The sequence below is a fragment of the Lissotriton helveticus genome, chromosome 1_1, assembly GCF_964261635.1.
Source record: "Lissotriton helveticus chromosome 1_1, aLisHel1.1, whole genome shotgun sequence".
Taxonomy (NCBI): domain Eukaryota; kingdom Metazoa; phylum Chordata; class Amphibia; order Caudata; family Salamandridae; genus Lissotriton; species Lissotriton helveticus.
Genome location: NC_136057.1, coordinates 2,038,233,099 through 2,038,251,853, shown reverse-complemented (window position 1 = coordinate 2,038,251,853; position 18,755 = coordinate 2,038,233,099). Strand labels below are relative to the sequence as shown.

The following is an 18,755-nucleotide window of genomic DNA, read 5'->3' as shown; positions in this document are numbered from 1 at the left end:
GTAGAGTTCCGGTGGAGCCTGGTTTGAGAACCTTACATTGGCTCCCTGTCAGGGAGAGAATTAAATTTAAGTCCATGTGCATTTCCCATCAAGCATATTGGAAAGTCGGCCCAGAAATCAGTCACTCCCTGATTACTCCCTACCACCCCACCAAGCAGCTTCGCTCCACTCATGCTTTTCTGGAGACAGTCCCCCGCATCAGAAGATCTAGAGCAGGAGGTCGGTCATTTTCCTACAATGCAGCCAAGTTATGGAACTCACTCCCTCTCTATTTAAGATCTAATCCTAACTTGACGACCTTCCGCAGACAGCTCAAAACATTTCTATTTAACAAAGCAGACTAACCCCTGGGCTGACCACAAATGAGAGGTACTAATCTGGTTCTTAGCGCTTGGACGCCCCAGGGCAACAGTTGTGCTTAATAAAACTCCTTTTCATTTGATTTCATTTCATTTCAATACACTATATGAACTCAGTTTCCCTGGATGCATTTTGTAAAGAAGTAAAAAAATTATTGGAAGGGCCTCCAGTATGGGAAGAAATTGTGCTTGCAATGGGTACCCTTCCTAAGCAGAAAGGGGCCGGCACAGACTGTGTACCCACAGAGTTTTATACAACATTTGCATCTGTGCATAAAGAATGTTTAGTAAATCTATTTGGGCAAATAATATTGGGGCTAATCCTCCAAACTCCCTGTTCCCTAAAAAATATAAGCCAATTTTGGAGCTTGGTTCCTACTGACCAATTACACTTATTAATGGAGATACTAAGGTGTACTCAAAAATTGTGACCACCTGCCCTTCCCCTATTTAATAAGGTTGTCACTAGACAACAACATAGATTTATACCGAGGAGAGGCACAACTGATCATATTCGTGGGGCAACTACCCTGTTTGATGCCGTTTGGGTGTCAGTAGACCCTATGGCCATGATATTGTTGAATGCATTAAAGGCCTGATAGTGTCTCCTGGCAATTTTTGTGGGCCTCTTTGGAAGGAGTGGGAATCGCTCCAGGTTACTGTCAGGCCATTAAGGCTTTATATAACAACCCGGGAGCTAGTATTTATGTAGCAGGGAATATGTTTGAGTCATTTAAAATGAAGAGGGGGCCAGAAAGAGTGCCTTGCTCTCCACTGCTGTTTGCGATTTAAATCGACCCTTTAATTTAAAGGATGGAGAATAATATCTTAATTCGCCCTATGAAGTTTCAAGGGAGGGACACCATGACCCTAGCTCATGCCGATGACATTGCATCGGTAACACAAGACTCTGTTAGGAATTTAGTGGATGTTGAGCAAGAGGCCCTCAGTTTCGGGTGTATCTCAGGATATCTGTTTAAAAATAAAAAGCTCAAATTGTGGTTAATAATAATATCACTCTCTTGGACAAGTGAGCAGTAAGAAGTGCAATCCATCTTGGTGGAAGCATTTCATCAGAGCCAGAGAGGGTAGTTCAGGAGAATCTCGAACCCCTGTTGTTTTGGGATGGAGGGTAATTTAATGTAGCACAAACTCGACCTGAAGTGCTTTACATGAATACTTGCTGCATAAAAGACAGACACGTTAATTTTTGTTAGTCACGGGGAGGTTAAGTGATTTGCCCAGAATCACATGATGTTGAGCGTACTTGCAGAGACTCGAACCCTTTTCCCCAGCTTTGAGGTCGACCGCTTTAGCCGTTAGACCACAGCCTCACCCCATATCAGTAAAATACAAAGAAATCTAAACAGATTAAATAACTTGCATCTTTCCTTGTTTGGCAGGTGTAACATTCTAAACTGTTTATTCCCCTAAGATTCTCTACATCCTTTGTGCGATAATTTTGGAATTTGAAGGATATTGGTTTAAGATGTATCTGTTCTTATGCAAGACAAAGACGTGCCCTTAAATTTTTAACACTTCCAAGAGAGATAGGTGGATGGGAACTTCCCAATCTTAAATTGTATTACTGGAAGACCACCCTGTTGAAAAACTTAGGGGCATATTACCAAGGAACAGGGAAAATTAACGTTAAGGGCGCTTAGCATTAATTTTGTTAACGCCTGCTATCGCTGGATAATATCGCCTGGTTATCGCATTATTAACAACGCTAACCGCCAAGGCGATAAAAAATCCAGCGATAGCGGCATTTTAGGAGGTTTTCACTGGTAATACAGCGATAAAACTACAAGGATAGGGATATCCTGGTTGATAGCCCATGGTGGACTTAGCCATGTAATCCACCTCCCTTTGGATTATATGGCTAAGTCTGAAAATTAGCATACGTAAAAAAGCAGCGTTAACTATGGTTAGCGCTGCTTTTTTATCTCTAACAGGGTTAGCGTGAAGCTTGATAATAGGAGAAATGTCGCTTAGCGACATTTCTCCTATTATTTTGCTCTGGAACGCACACTTTGCATCTCATTAGAGATGCAAAGGGAAGCGTAGTGAAAAAGGGTGCTAACATGCGATTTTGCATGTTGGCACCCTGTTGTTGACAGGGCGATATTTTTATCTCCGCTTCTTTGGCTTTTAAAGCCAAAAATGCGGAGATAAAACCCTTATTAATATGCCCCTTAGTCTTACTACAAGAAAAAACAGAGGTGGATGTAGGAGATAATTGTCCTACTCTTATTGAATTACTAGTTGGTGATGATGCATGTGGATATCTGTGGCGGCAAATCAAATTTAGGGCCATATTATCAAGCACGGCGTTAACATTATCGCCGCTTTAGCGTAAAAAAACTGCCGCTAAACCGGCGATAATGGGCTTGATAATACGCCGTAGGGAATTCCCATAGAAGCCCATGTTCACCCCAGAACATGGGCTTCTATGGGAATTCACAAGGGCATGTTATCAAGCCCATTATCGCCGCTTTAGCAGCAATTTTCTGCCGTTAAATCGGCGATAATGTTACCGCCTTTTCTTGATAATATGCCCCTTAGTTATTACAAAAGAGTCCACTTTAAAATTCTTGAGAATATCTTTCAGCTCTAGTCTGCTGTATGCACGAAAATGGGGATTGACAGATTCAACTATTATACACCTATAGAAAAGAACAAGGCATTACCAGATATTTTTAACAACTCTTGTATATCGCGATGAAACACTGTGGGGTAAAAAAGGTTAGGGCATTTTTTTTCTATCAACGTGATTATCTTGTTTACAGACCTTAAGAATGATTACAATATAGAACATACAGACTTTTTGAGGTATCTCCAAGTTCGAGACTTCCTCTTACAGCAAGGAGGGGTTCAGTAGGTTTTCAGAGAGTTAAGTTAGTTGGCACCCTTTTCAGTAATCTGAAATGCCCCTTTGGGGTTATATATATCATTTTCGGATAGCAGAAATAAGTGATGACGTGGATAATCATTCACAGAGGTGGCAGGAGAAATTGAGTTTACCTGTAACACTTTTTTAGAAATCTTTTTTACTCGCTAGAACAATTTTATTTTCATCAAAACTGCAAGTGCAATATTATAAAACCTGTTTTAATTTATCTTATACACCCAGTCAAATTATTAAAAGCAGTTCTTAATTTGTGCTGGTGCTTTGAGGTGCTCAGCACCGGCACTTATTTCATAGGACCGGGTCTATGAATCTTAGGACACTGGATGTAACTGCCAATGCTTGATGGCCGCAAAGGTACGCTGTATGGTTTCATTGTCCGTTTTCAATCTCTCGCATTCCACTGTATTGTCTCCGCCTCGGAACGGAAGCGGAAACTGAGTGGTAACTTGCAGTGAGATTGAGAGGGAAAAACTATTTGCAGGGTCTTGCGATGTTATTTCAGCAACCTAAATGTATCTATTTCATGAGACAGGAGGCCCGGGCCTTTCTTTCCAGGAGTGGATGTGACCGGGCCTCCCTAGGTTGAGTGGATGAACTGAAGCCACAACATAGTTTCACGGATAGCTCTGTGTACCAGTCTTCACTCGAAACTGAAGAGCTGTGCTGTGCTAGTAAAGCATATGGCCTGACCTTCAGATGTTCTTTCCATTCGCACTGCACTCAGAGGTGCTGCAAGAGCTTGTGCTCCACCTTCTGGCTTTGAAATTAGGTAAATCAAAGTAGTGACGGCTCTGTCCTGCAGGCTTTATTTTTTTATTTCATGTTTCTTGACTCTGCCTAGTGTGATTAACCTTCCCAGAGAAAAGGACTGATCATCTGTTCATGTTTTAACATTCAATCAAGGCCTGGACGGGATTCTTATGAAAATCTTTGAATAAAAAGATCTCTACTAATTCTAACATGAGCTTTCTGTGTTTGTTTACTTTAATTATCAGTTGGGGTCAGTAGGGCAGTTGTAGAACACCTTTCTATGTCTGCAGAAGTAGATTCTGAGGCCACACTATTGTTTCCACTTTTGGTGGATGCTTTTTGGTTTTCAACTCACTATTACTCACATTAAAATCAATGAAAGCTTGACGTAGCACCTCAAAGATTAAACTGTGTGTCTCTTAATATGAAAGCTATGCATGAATCAGAGCAGCAAGCACATTAACCTGCTAAGCTAGCTATGATACTTGGATGATGGCGCACAACATTTTCTTTCACACTGCTCAGCAGCAGGCATGTGAACATTCCAGGGATTTTTTATGATGATGTAAACCTCTGATCAGCAGGTTCCAGTATTTGTAAAGTTCGAACAACACAGGTATCTGCAGCCTACTCCGGCTATTAAGGAGACTCTCCCCCATCCTCTCCTCCACCATGAGAACGGTGGTAGCCGCCATGATCTTGTCACGCCTGGACTATGGCAACTCGCTCTATATTGGACTACCAGACTCCCTCGCGGGCAAACTTCAGATATTCATGAATGATGCCGCCAGGTTAATTTTTAAACTACCTAGATGCACACGGGCTTCCCTCCTACTGCAACGTCTCCACTGGCTGCCCATAAAGCAGAGGGCCAAATTCAAGGGCCTCTTCATTGCTCACAATGCCCTGTACTGTCAGGCTCCAACCTATATCAAACAACGACTTCAGAAGTACGTCCCAGGACACTCTCTAAGATCCTCCTAAGAGGCCTTATTATATTTCCCTCGCTTCAAATAGCCAAGCCTATTCCATCCTCCTCCCAACACTCTGGAACAAGCTGCCCGGCCGCCTTCTCCCCTTCAGAAAAGAACTGAAACTATTCTCTTCACAGAAGCTTGGTCATAACTGTTATCACTCTCACTGTACTGCTGCTGATCTTCTTGAAGCACTTACAGACCTTCCGGTATTAAGCGTTCTACAAATAAAAATTAACAACAACAATTAACCACCCTTGCTTTCTTACCGGAAGAGAAGAGACCTGCTTCATACAAACCAGTTGCTGCAATTAGCACTTTAACCCTTTGAGCTAGTCTTCTACAGATGCATTTATGTACCAAATTGTACTGTTTGCTGAAGACAGACGACAGGGCGCACGTTTCAATCTTGTTGTGAGAGCACAACCTTTCATGCTTCTAGGATCGATAAATCTGTAATCTCATTTGGGTAATAATTAAAAAAAACTACCATTTACACTGCCACTCAACTGTGTTACCAATTACTATCACAAAGAAAAAGTAGTGCCAGTGTGTGACTCACCTATAAATGTTTGTATTTTGATTGGTTTGTTTTAGCCCATTTGCAACTTTGAAACCTACGAACCTGGTAACTAAAACTGGCTCTTGCTCCAACTTTATTAAATTCTGTTTTCCTGCCCTGGTCATCTGTGTCACTGTATCAGTGATCTGATATCTAACAAAGCTCGGAGTGCTAGAAACCGGCTAGCCTCAGACGTACTATTTTAAGTCACAGTGTGATGCCAATAGTTTAGGCTTTTTTATATTGCAAGCTTATAACAGCAGCATATGTGTGTTAGTAATGGATGCTTTTGTTCTTCATATAATGCAGCACCACTGATGATGCCCATTCAATGCATGAGTTATCTGTTAGTGAAGCTTAGTATATATCTCATCACTATACAAAGGCGAATTCACTGCCACATTAAGGGGCATATTATCAAGAGGGGCGTTAAAATTATCGCCGCTTTAGCAGCGGGAAACTGCAGCTAAAGCGGCGATAATGGGCTTGATAATATGCCCTTGTGAATTCCCATAGAAGCCCATGTTCACACCAGAACATGGGCTTCTATGGGACTTCACAAGGGCATATTATCAAGCCCATAATTGCTGCTTTAGCGGCAGTTTCCTGCCACTAAAGCGGCAATAATTTTAACGCCGTTTCTAGATAATATGCCCCTCAGTGTGTGGACTGGGGTCTGGAGTGGGGTTGACTCGAGAGCAGTTCAGGGTGTGAGGAGGACGGACCTGTGCAGGGTCCAAAGGAGATGAAAGGCGAAGCAGCTCAGGCTTAAAGATGCAGCACAGGAGAGAAGCAGAGAGAAGCAGAGAGCAGCAGCGAGGAGCAGAGAGGGCAGAGTGCAGCAGTGAGGAGCAGAGAGAGCGGCACAGAGGGCAGAAAGGAGCAGGGAAGGGCAGAGAGCGGCAGAGAAGAGCAGAGAGCAGCACAGAGGGGCAGAGATACGCAAACAGGAGCAAAGAGCAGCAGATAGAAGCAAAGGGGGCAGCAAGGAGCAGAGAGAGGGGGAGAGCTGCAGGATACCAAGAGGGCTCAAAGGGCAGACACTAGAATGGTGCAAAGATTAGCACAGGGTCTAAAGAGGATATAGAACATGGCCAGGCCTAGGACGGTGGAGGGGAGAGAACACTGCATTGTCCAGAGGGGTGGGAGTGCAGCACAGGGTGGAGATGGGGGACAGTGCCTGGCCTAGGGCAGTGGAGGGGCATGACCACTGAAGGGTCCCATTGGGTGGGAGACCAGCTGAAAAGGGAGTCAGAGAACATCGCAGGGTAAAGGAGCATTGGGGAGCAGTATGTTTAAATGGCAGGTGTTTGAATGCTTACCATGTGTGGTCATGAAGGGCCTTTGTATCTCTACTTTGAGCTCGTGGTCATAAATTTAAATCCTGGTGTAGCCACCCAGTCTTTCATCTTTGAGGTTTCTAAAATTAGTTTCATTGAGTTGGATAACAACATTTGTAATGTGGTGTCGAGACCCTTTCTGGTGAATATGTGCTTTACGACATACATGGTGTGGTAAGGACACATAAATGTATTTTAATCTTTTGGTTTTGAATTTCTTTGCAATATTACACTGTCATTATTCCCTCTGTCCATCTTTGACCCAGTACCTTTCAAACCTGTATCCATTCCCCTGACCTCCTTTCTTTCTTTTTTACCATCTTTTTCCTTTCCTTTATCCATTCCTCAGCACTTCCAGCCATGCCTCCTTTCTTCTTTTCATTCTTGCTTCCTTATATCCTCATTCATTTTCCATCTTTCCTCCCATGGTGCATTATTTCCTTCTTCCTTTATTAGTTCCTTCTTTTCTTTTTTCCTGCTCCTTCTTTCATCCCTTTTTTAATTTCTTCCATTCATATCCTCAACCCTTCCTTCTGCTTTTCTTCTTTCTATTCATCCATCACACATCGTTCACATCCTTTCTCCCTCTATCCCTTCATTTTTTCATTTCACATTCTTTTCTTAGTTCCTCCTTTTTTCATCCATTACTTAATTTCCTCACTCAAGTACTCCCCTTCCTGCCTTCTTTGATGTATCCCTTCCGTCATCACTTCCTTTCATTTAAACAGAATAGTACAAGCACATTTTCTTTAGCTTGCAAAGTTGCTTCAAGTCCTCAAATGACCTTTCCGAAAGCTGTATTTTGAGACATACACATATTCTCTAAATTGAGTTCACTTCTAGGCTGTTGTTCATATGTTATATAGTGCACTTATCAACCGAGAGGGTATTCAGGTGCTTGGGCAGGTGTGTAGGTGTGAGGTCCCCAAGGTGCTTAAACGAAGAGCTAGGTCTTCAGCTTCTTGTAGAACTCAAGAAGTGAGGAGGTGGCTCTGATGTGTTGAAGCTTGTGGATGTGGGTGGAGCCATTAAAGGTGGGTGGAGCCAGTAGAGGTAGTAGTTGAGGCGGGTGTGGCCTCCTAAAACAATTAGAGCACCTGCACTTAATATTTTACAAACTAAGAACTGATTAAAAGGGGGGACAGTAAAGGGACACAATGCCCCAGGTATCAACTGCTCAGTGCTGATAGTGTGCACATATTTGCTACTTGCAGTGTTTTAGCTGGTGTGAAAGAGGGATGATCGTTACACTTTGTAAAAGTCACTCGCGGTTAATGATTCAACTAACTCAGCATTAATACTACAGGGAAGGCAAGAAGGTAAGGGGGACAAAAGGGGTAGAGCTTTCCTTTTTATAGTTATGTCAATCTGGAAAATATGTATTGCATCTGCTTGGTTGGATCTGAATCCCCACAGCATTTCAGCAATGGATAGCCCTAGTGCTAGCGACATATAATTTAGAAAAGCCATATTCGCAAAACAAGGGGTTCGGGCAGGGGAGAAAAGTTGAGGAGATGGGCCCCCGCTGAGTTACTGGAATGAGAGGGGCTAGCATGTGGGTTATTTAAATGCAGCTAGTCAATTTAAAAGGAAAGAATAATGGTTTAAAAATCAAAACATGAATTAGGTTAAAATGATTATGCTGATAAAATTGCTGTATTGCCTTTTTATTTTATTTTTTTATCATATTATGTTGAACTGTAATAGGAAGGGCCGTTCAATGTGTAGGTTGGGTGGAGTGGGCGGGGGTGTTGTATATTAAATTTTTATATGTATATTAAAAATATTTTTTTTTTAAAGGAAAACCAAGTAGGGATAACTCCCTCAGAACAGCTGCCAAAGACTCGCTTTCAAAGTCCCCAACACCAGAGACAGGTCTTCTTACAACGACTTGGGCCTTGTGCCAGCAATCAGTAGAAATGTCCAAGAACAGGCTACCAAGTAAAGCAGTCTGAGTCTTGACGAGACGGTCAACCGAGCTGTTGACGGGGGGCCCTCACCTCCATGTATCTCGATGACTTGAAAAAGTCTGTATACAAATCTGAGTCTTATGGGTGGGAGACTAGCTCAATCAGCCGACTTGTATGCTGCACATAGGGCCCCCACTCCACTCACCATAAGGGGTGTAACACTCTGGATTCAAATACTTCCTAATAGACAATGCTAGGATGGAGAAGGTAATGCAGTACCCTGCTGTGGCCCCAAATAGTATGGAAATCCTTACCAGGCTTGCGAGTATCATCATACAAAAACCGAGGGGGTGGCACTGCCTTGCCTCTTCTTGGCACTCACAGGCGCAAGACGGGCCTACCCGTGGCCCAGACTTTGCCCAGGTGCAACCCGCACGTTTTGCACACTGGGGTAGCTGGTAGTGCTAAAAGCACTCAGTGAAAGCAGTCCCACCACCTGGGTGATTTTGCGGAGCTCACTCCTCCAGGCGCATGAGAGGCGCAGTCTCCCCCAGCGGTCTCTCACATACTGGGTTTCAGCCCCCACCAAGTCCTCGAGAGCCTCTAACGCAGCAGGGCAGCAAGCCTTGATAAAAGTACTCAGTGAAGACAACCTGTTCCCCTGCATATTGTTGTGGAGCCCGCACCTCCAGACACTTTGTATAGTGGGATGTGTAGTCTCCCCCAGTGTTCACATATGGGGTCTCAGCCCCCATCAAGTCCGCTGGGCTTACAGTACCCTTACGCAGCTTCTAAAATTGGAAAAGGCAGTAATAGAACCTAGTACTCAAGCAATTAAAGCCCTCAACCCCAAATAAGTAATACGCAATCTTTACAAATCTTCTGGAAAAAAACATGCCTATGTGTCATCTAAGAACTATGGCCATGTTGGCAGAGTAGCTAGTCTTCTAGAACAGATTAACATATGCCCAGCAATCCTAGTTTCAGTCTTTACAATTAAGACTCATTTGCAGTTGTAAAGCATAACATTTAGTGTGAGCTCCTAATAATTATGAAAAAGTAACAACCATGCAAACAGGGCTCAAGAATCATAAGAAACAATGTCAAATTACAGTCTATTCATGACAAAGCCATCTAAACATCAAACTATGCTCCTGATACCTTGTACAAAGAAACAGCACTGCAGATGATTGCATCAAAGCTCATTTATCTGCATTTATCTGGGGTCCCAAGAAAGGCCTCCAAAATTATGAATATGTTTGACTCTAGCCAGGTGGCCATCAACCAAGATATTCCGCTATACTTTCACAAGGTAGATAGCTTGTTCTTCCAAAGGACTAACATGCAAAGAACCTATTTAAGACACTTTTTCATGATGGTGTACCTTGAGGGAGCAGTCAGGGATTGGGTAAAAGTGATTAGTCAATGCTGGTAACTATGAAATATGATGGTGATATTGCTAGAACTAATGTTGTTAATAAATGTTGTGGGCCTCATTTATGAGGCCCTGCTGCCACTTTTGCGCCACCAGAACATCTTTTTTTTACATTCCGGGGCAAAATGTTCCACTGGCATATGTATAAGGCCATGTAAAGCCTTTGTTACATGGCTTTTCATGGCCTTATAAATATGCGCCCTTTCAAAAAGAAAACAGAATGAAAATGTACCCCACCCCAGGGGAGGTGTAAGAGAGGCACAATGAGGAGAAATATCTTTATTTCTCCTCATTTTTCCTTACGAGAAATGCACATGCGCGGGCGTGCCGGCATGCGTAGTTTTCTTAGCAGTATTTCTAAAGCCGAAGAATGCGCAAAGGGCGCCCGGGATGCCGCGTTTTAAAGGTAAGTCTTTTTAATATACTTTTAAGTTATATTAATAATAATGGGGTGGAGGCAGGTGGCGGGCAAAACGCTGCACACTCCACGGGCGGAGCGGAGGTCTCCACCCACAGTTAGTCATATGACAGTGCATGAGAGAACAGTATCCATGGTTTGGAGGAGACATTTCAGAGAGTTGTACATATCAATTAGGGGTCGATTACGATGTTGTTTGGAAAGCATTCTGACTAATCGTCTCAGAATGGTTTCCGACTGAATTGGATTCGGGAAGTCCCACCGACCGGTTACGATTTTTCCGAATACGATTCAGTCAACCTCCAATTAACTTCAATAGGAGCCTGTGTTCCGACTGACTACACAGGCTCGCATGGGAGAACGGGGTGGGTGTGGAAAATCGAGTAACCTGTGGCGGACACCCCATGGTTCCTGCCACACTGTGCATGGTTGTGGAGAGTGGTCCCTTGGGTACCCTGACAGGCCCCATTCGGGAGTTTCTGTGTGAAGGGGAGCCTGCTACGGGTCACCAAAGTCAGATTCTGACAGCCGATCCATCTCGGAACAACCGATTTGAAAATGCTGTCCGACCTGAGATCATAATTGTTCAGTCGGAAATGCGGACCGTTGATCTGTACGAGTCAGCTCTGAAATACTTGGTTCCTCCGAATACCATTCGGAACAGTGTCGGAACTGACTCGGAAAGTCTGAATGCTTTCCGAACATCATAATCAGTAATTCGGAAAGATTTCCGAATCAGTCGGAAAGATTGGTTCGGAATTGGATTCAGCAGACCCAAATCCAATTCTGAGACTTTCCAACAGACATCGTAATCGACCCCTTAGTCGAATCTGCATTTCTCAATTCAAAATAATGATATTAGTAAAATTTAAGTGGGTAATTGTGTGATTTCACGTTATTTGTGGCAGGGTCAGTGGCAGAGTCAGCTGCATATCAAACCTGTAAGCAGGCTTTTATTAGATTGCTGAACCGGTCTTCAGAATGGAGTGCAATAATATAGGGGGTCATTATGATGGCAGGAAGACTTATGTCTGACTGACATCATATCGGAGACGGGATCTCCCGACTTGCTGTTGCTGGTCGCGCAAATTCAATTACAATGCAACTGCCTCCCAGACTGCCTCGCAGGCGGTCGCAATGTGTATGTTTTGTATTGCTGCAGGTGCTGCGTGCTGCAGCTCACGCCAGAGTACAAAAAATAGACATAATAAATATCCCAGCACAGCATGGCAGGCACCATGCAGTGCCAGCAACATAGTTCAGGGATATGTAAGGTGCCCCCCAACATCCATAACTAAGGGCCAGGTGGGTAGTGAACCCACTACGGGCCTCCACTGTCCCTTTCCACCAGCCTTTTCATGGCATGTAAACCACCATGAAACGGCTGGTGGGGAGGGACATCATAATCCCTATGGTGTTGCCTGGTAGGCATGCCACCGTTGTAGGGATTATGGCTGCCTCTGATGCACCAACGGGCTCCTTGAGGCAGTCCGATGTGTGGCGGTCGGTCTTTCCAACCGACAACCATCCGCCCACCATTGTAATATGGCGGGTGGTAAACATTATTACGATGGCAGTGAGACAGCCACCGAGAGGCTGTCTTTAATGGTCCCACCATTATCATAATCAGGAACCATAATGGGGTCTGGTATTCAATTTTCGCCTCTGGATTTAAAAGACATAAATATCAGTCTGGGGTAAATTCAAGATTTTAAAAGGGGGATTCTGATATCGAATAAGCACTTTCTATCAATTATGCATATGTAGGACACTGGTTTATTATAAATTTGTGAGAGAGGTCTCACAATATTGCTAACGTAGTGCTTGTTTGGGTAAAAGAAGCCTTCCATGAGGAACCTTGAACTCACCACTGTTAGCTTATGGTATGAGTGTAAGGACAATACCAAAGAAAGCACGTCAATTATTAAATCAGCACAAAACAGCATTAAAGTCAAGAAACGAAGCAGAAAAATTCCCAATACCGTTGTCAAAATTGTATAAAGAGGCAGGAGATGTGATTCTTAAATTTACATGTCAAAAACTGCCAATAAGTTAAGCTACAATGGAAGTATATGGGCCTGGGTGACTGTTTCCGAGTTGGCTTTTTTTAAAACCAACTTTGAAGAAGCATATGTCAGGTAAAGATAATAGTTTCTCCATTCCACAGAGTTATTGTTTCACTGAGTAATAACATGACATTCTCAACCTTCAAGTGAACAAGCTGAGAAATTCTGGTTGAAAAGAGATCCATAATGCTGTGAGAAATTAATTTCAGGTGCAGCTGAAGCCTTTTGTTTTGGTACCAAAGCTCCAAATGGGACACAATTTAAATTATAACCACCTATTTTGCTGCATTATTGGGATATCTCTGCTTCTCACTTCCCATCGTTGTCTTCACATTTTCACCTACTTTCAATTCTGGAGTGCAAAGTCTCACAGCTTGACTGACGAGGTCCTCAAAAGTGTCCACAAAGCTGTAAACACAGGAGGCAAGTTCCACTGATGCTTTCAGTTTTGCACAAAAGCTTTGAGTGTGGCCAACTGGAAGTCATGGCTTCTGAAGCCCTATTGTCAGCATCAGGATGTCACTTTTATCCTCTCCTGCTTTAAACCTTCAGACTTTAACAATTTTTTTTAAGTTCATAGTCCACCGGAGGTATGCGGCTGAGAGACATAGCTATACGAGGCTCTACTGGGCCAAAACCATTCTTTCCATGGGTCTGCTAAAGTCTCCAACCATTGATGACAAACATTCATAGCAAAATGAACCAGGACAATTTCCCCCTGTGGTCACATCTTCCTCAAGTGACCTCAGCACCCTCCCCCGGGCCCTAGAAATTAAATTTCTTCTAAATTGCATTTTTTGATGTTGAAGTTCATCCGCCTGTTTTCTCACTCCTAAATGTCCCATACTGCAAAGGGCACCTTAAGGGGTCCTAGGCCTAAAAAAAGGAGTCAGGCAAGTTCAACTAATTTAATCAGCATAGGCTCAGCCAGAAACCAGTCCAATAGCCTGCTAGTTCTTCTGCCCTTCTTGTCCTTAATTTACCAGGGAGCACTGAGGGCCCTCTGGCATAACCCTTGAGAAGCACTTTTAAAAGCATGGGTTTAATGAAAAGCAGACCAGGCCTCAGTCCGGTCCAAGGCAAATACAGACAACAGGATCTTCTTCGTCTGCCTATATCTCCAGGTATGGTTCTGTTATAAGAGTTGTGGTGGAAGATGCATAAAATTGTGATTTCTGAATAGTGGTTCTTGGAGGACCCTAAATGTATTGCTGAAAGGATCTCATACTAGGCCATATTAAATTTTTCTCTACTTCCTCTGATATGGGTCACTCCACTGGAAGACAGTTGGAGATCTTCAAAAACGTTAGGACCATTGAGTGAAGCTTGATACTACCACCTAGGGGCTCTATTATTCTGAGTCAGCTCCGCTCTCAAATCCTGGAAAACCATTTCAGACTGGCTTGGACACAGGCTACCTCCCCAGGTAAGAGGAGTTGTCAAAGGCAAGCTTCACTTCAGAGCCATGTTCTCTATAAACATGCTACTTTCCGAGTTCCTGTATGCAATTGTTATGCACATTTTCACTTTCGCTTCTTCCCAAGATATTTCAAGACATCAGTGGTTGAATGCCTTCTAATTACCTTCCTACTGCTTTCCTGTTGGAGATCAGCTGTCCCTGTCCTACCATCTATTAGTCATGAGAGGGAGTCTGGTAGAACCACTCTTTTGCCGTACTAGGCTTCGAGCAGACATGTATAACATTTATAAAAATGCAATCACCTTTGGAGCATGTTTACCAAAGATCCATGTTCAAAAATAAATTGGATTTTGAATGCATACTAAAATGATGCAAACATGTTTTTCTCTAGCCATGTCCTAAGTCATTTTATGAAAAATATTACTTTTATTCGGTAGTCAGACGAAATATCGAAAACAAAATATCGATATACAATAATATCGATGTTTTAATATCGATGGTATAGTATATCGATGTGCCATAATATCGACAGACAGAATATCGAGATTAAGGTATGTATGTTAGTAATATCGAAATTTTGTTGTTTAGTTTTATGTATTTTATTATGTTGTTTATATGTTTGCTAAATATGTTTAGAAATGTATGTTTGAAAATTAGTAATTATGTTAACATTTTGCGTTTTAGTATTAGAGCGGGTTGTGGGTTTATAGGGGAATAGGGTGGGAAGTAATTTAATAATAATTAAATAATTAATATATTTTTTTAAATATTTTTTAATTAATAATTAATTTGTAATTAATTGAAACTAATTAGTTAATTACATTAATTAGATTTAATGTGGTGATATATTTAATTTACTGTTATTGTTAATTAATAATTAATTGGTAATTAATTAATATTAATTAGTTAATTAAATTAATTAGATTTAATGTGCTAAGATATATAATTTATTGTTATTGTTAATTAAAAATTAATTGGTAATTAATTAATGTTAATTAGTTAATTACATTAATTAGATTTATTTTTGGGTAAAGGGGTATTTTTAGGGTTCAGGGTCAGTTTTTAATTTTTGGGTAAAGGGGTATTTTTAGGGTTCAGGGTCAGTTTTTAGTTTTTGGGTAAAGGGGTATTTTTAGGGTTCAGGGTCAGTTTTGGGTTTTTGGGTAAAGGGGTATTTTTAGGGTTCAGGGTCAGTTTTTAGTTTTTGGGTAAAGGGGTATTTTTAGGGTTCAGGGTCAGTTTTTAGTTTTTGGGTAAAGGGGTATTTTTAGGGCACAGGGTCAGTTTTTAGTTTTTGGGTAAAGGGGTATTTTTAGGGCTCAGGGTCAGTTTTTAGTTTTTGGGTAAAGGGGTATTTTTAGGGTTCAGGGTCAGTTTTTAGTTTTTGGGTAAAGGGGTATTTTTAGGGTTCAGGGTCAGTTTTTAGTTTTTGGGTAAAGGGGTATTTTTAGGGTTCAGGGTCAGTTTTTAGTTTTTGGGTAAAGGGGTATTTTTAGGGCACTGGGTCAGTTTTTTGTTTTTGGGTAAAGGGGTATTTTTAGGGTTCAGGGTCAGTTTTGGGTTTTTGGGTAAAGGGGTATTTTTAGGGTTCTGGGTCAGTTTTTAGTTTTTGGGTAAAGGGGTATTTTTAGGGCACAGGGTCAGTTTTTAGTTTTTGGGTAAAGGGGTATTTTTAGGGTTCAGGGTCAGTTTTTAGTTTTTTGGTAAAGGTGTATTTTTAGGGCACAGGGTCAGTTTTTTGTTTTTGGGTAAAGGGGTATTTTTAGGGTTCAGGGTCAGTTTTTAGTTTTTGGGTAAAGGGGTATTTTTAGGGTTCAGGGTCAGTTTTGGGTTTTTGGGGTACAGGGGTACAGTGTAAAAATTAAAGTTAAATTAAATTTAAATTAAATTAATTAAATTAAATTAAATTAAATTAAATTATATTATATTTATTTTAATTAATTTACATAAAAAAATATTATATACTTACCAATACTTATGTTGTAATGGTATGCGTTGTAAAAGTATCTGCGTTGTAAAAACATGCGTTAATATTTGTAAAATTATATGTATTTTTAAATTATTTTTACATTATTATTAATACATTTAAAAAAACGATATTTTTTTATTTCGATATTTTTGTACAACGATATTATTTTTTCGATATTTTTGTACTTACCATTATGTAGATATAACTTCGATATTTTTGATTTCGATATTTTTGTGTCGATATTTTTGTATCTCGATAATGTGTCTTTCGATAATATGTCAGTGATCCCTTTTATTCTTAAATAGGCCTTTCTAATGGGGAAGTGCTGCTGAAGACTTGAATCTGGTCACTAATGTCTTTTAGGTCAATTGCTAATTCCAATATTTGGAATTGCTCCCACCCCTTTCTACATCATGCACCCCAACTTTATGGGCTTTAGGACACTACCTGCAGGTGTCTTAGCTAATGTTAAATTTAGTAGGCTTTTAGTTATTTAAAAAAATACTTTGACATGTACTTGCAGCAGCATCTGCCCACATCAGTCAGGATTGCAGAGAGAGCACTGATGTTTTAAATGTTGGTGTAAACCTACACTGAAGTCCACAGGTGAAATCTGACTTCCATGCCCTCTGTGCACTTGTTTTATGTCCTTGCCTATACGTAAGAAATGGGAGTCACCTAATCCTTATCATGCTTATTAATACCTCCACCAGGATGCTGCTTGGCCTTCTCTCAGTGCTCAGATTCAAGTATGCCAGTAAAAGCCAGTCAAAAGTTGTAAGACATTGGTCTGTTGGTTCACTGGGGTGTGAGCCCTGCTCAAGCAGCAACCAGAATCCCTGTCATTGTAAAACACAAGCAAACACACAATATTCCTGTGCTCAAACCACTGGTAACTTGGCACAAAACAAGCAGGCTTAACTTAGAGAAAATGTGTTAAGTGTTTGTGAAACACATCAAATAGTAACACAGTGAGAACGCACCACAAACAGGACCCACATCAGATTTAGAAAAATAGAATAGCTTTTAATAAACATAACAAGACCAGAATGACAAATATCCAATTAGTAGAACCAGAGATATTAAATTGTAAAGTTTTTAAAGAAAAGAACTGCAAAAAGCGCAAAGCGCCAACTGTGGCTATCTAGTTGTGCGGGACCGGGGCAAAGTCACAAGGTCAAGCCAAATGTGATGGAGCATGGGCAGCTACTGAAACCCAGTGAGGCCCACTGAGCAAAAGTTCCTACAACCGTTGCTTAAGCGTGTTGCATAGATCCATGTCGAAATGCAACAGAGGCAATGTGTCACTTCCGAGATGTGATGAGGCTACAGTGTGAGGTCTTGTTGTGTCGAAGTTGAGGATCCCGTTGACACGGCTTGTAATGTAAACACGCAGTTGGGCGATGTGCCAGTTCCAAACAGCTGCGAGGCTCAGATACAGAGTCCTTCGTCAAGTCTGCCATAGACCATTAGTTGCGAGGGCCTTTTCCAAGGATTTGCTGCTCAGTGGCATTTCTGAAGACGATGCAGACTGCAACGGCGATGTGAGTCTTTGTGGTGGGTCCAATCTACACAGCAATGTGTCAGTGCTGCTCGGGTTCGTGGTGCAAAACAAAGGAGATGTGTGCATTTCGCTGGATCAACAAAGGCTGGCAAAGCACCGTAGGCCCACTTCCAAGGGGACTGGGGTGACACCACATAGCGGGATAGACTCACAGTTTTAGAGTCCAGTCTCCAGGTGCCCTTGACTCTCTTCTCAGGCAGTCATCGACCGTGTGGTCATACAGACCCATGCAGGCACTCCAAAACATCTCCAAGTGTGACCTGAGCTCTACCTCTCTCCAGATAGTATTCTCCAGGTCATTGCCCAACAGACAATTTACAGGCATGGCAGGGCTCACAACTACTTTTAGAGAACTTGAGACCCCACCCACTAAAAGGGAACCAGAACCTCCGGTAGGTGTCTCTCACAATTGTTGGCAACAATAACTTGGTGGAATATGTTAGGGAGGAACTGCCCTGGGGACACCAGTTGACACATAATAGTATTCATGCTGGCTCCTGTGTCCCTCAGAGCCTCCACCCATTGCTCATTGATGATGACCCACTGCCTGTACCTAGAAGTATTTGCAGTCATGGGCATCATATTCTTATCCCCAGGAAAATTAGGGTCACCTCTGCCTGCTCCCTGAAGCTAACTGGGACAACCTCTTCCCCGAGTGCTACTCTCACCAACCCAGGTGTCTGCCTACCAGTGGGGGGCTGTACCCTCCTGGGACATTTGGAGCCCCACTTGGAGTGCCCATACTTGTAACACTCTGTGCATTGGGGTAAAAACCTCCCTATCTGCTTGTCAAAGGACTACTACTTCTTAGGCTCAGACTGGGGCTGGTTACCACTACTCCCTTGGAAATTGTTTTGGGGGCCTTTAGAGAATTTCTTTTATTTGTTTCTCTTTTTGGACATTCTGGGGCTAGCCAGAGGTATTCCTACTTAGCAAGCTTCCTGGGGTCATTCAGCCTGCTGTTATCTAGGTGCTCAGAAAACAAGTACTGAACATATGCTCTCTCAAAATTAGATTGTACAACCCATTCTAATCATGAGCCTTGCTACCCGCGCACCCAACAATTCAGTGCATTGC

At 42.1% G+C, this 18,755-nt stretch overlaps 1 long non-coding RNA gene across 1 annotated transcript in view; it reads right to left on the bottom strand.

Annotated features, from left to right (window-relative positions):
* The window catches only part of LOC144776337 (uncharacterized), a 166,147-nt gene that overhangs the window by 20,610 nt on the left and 126,782 nt on the right, over positions 1-18,755 (bottom strand). The window lies entirely within an intron of this gene.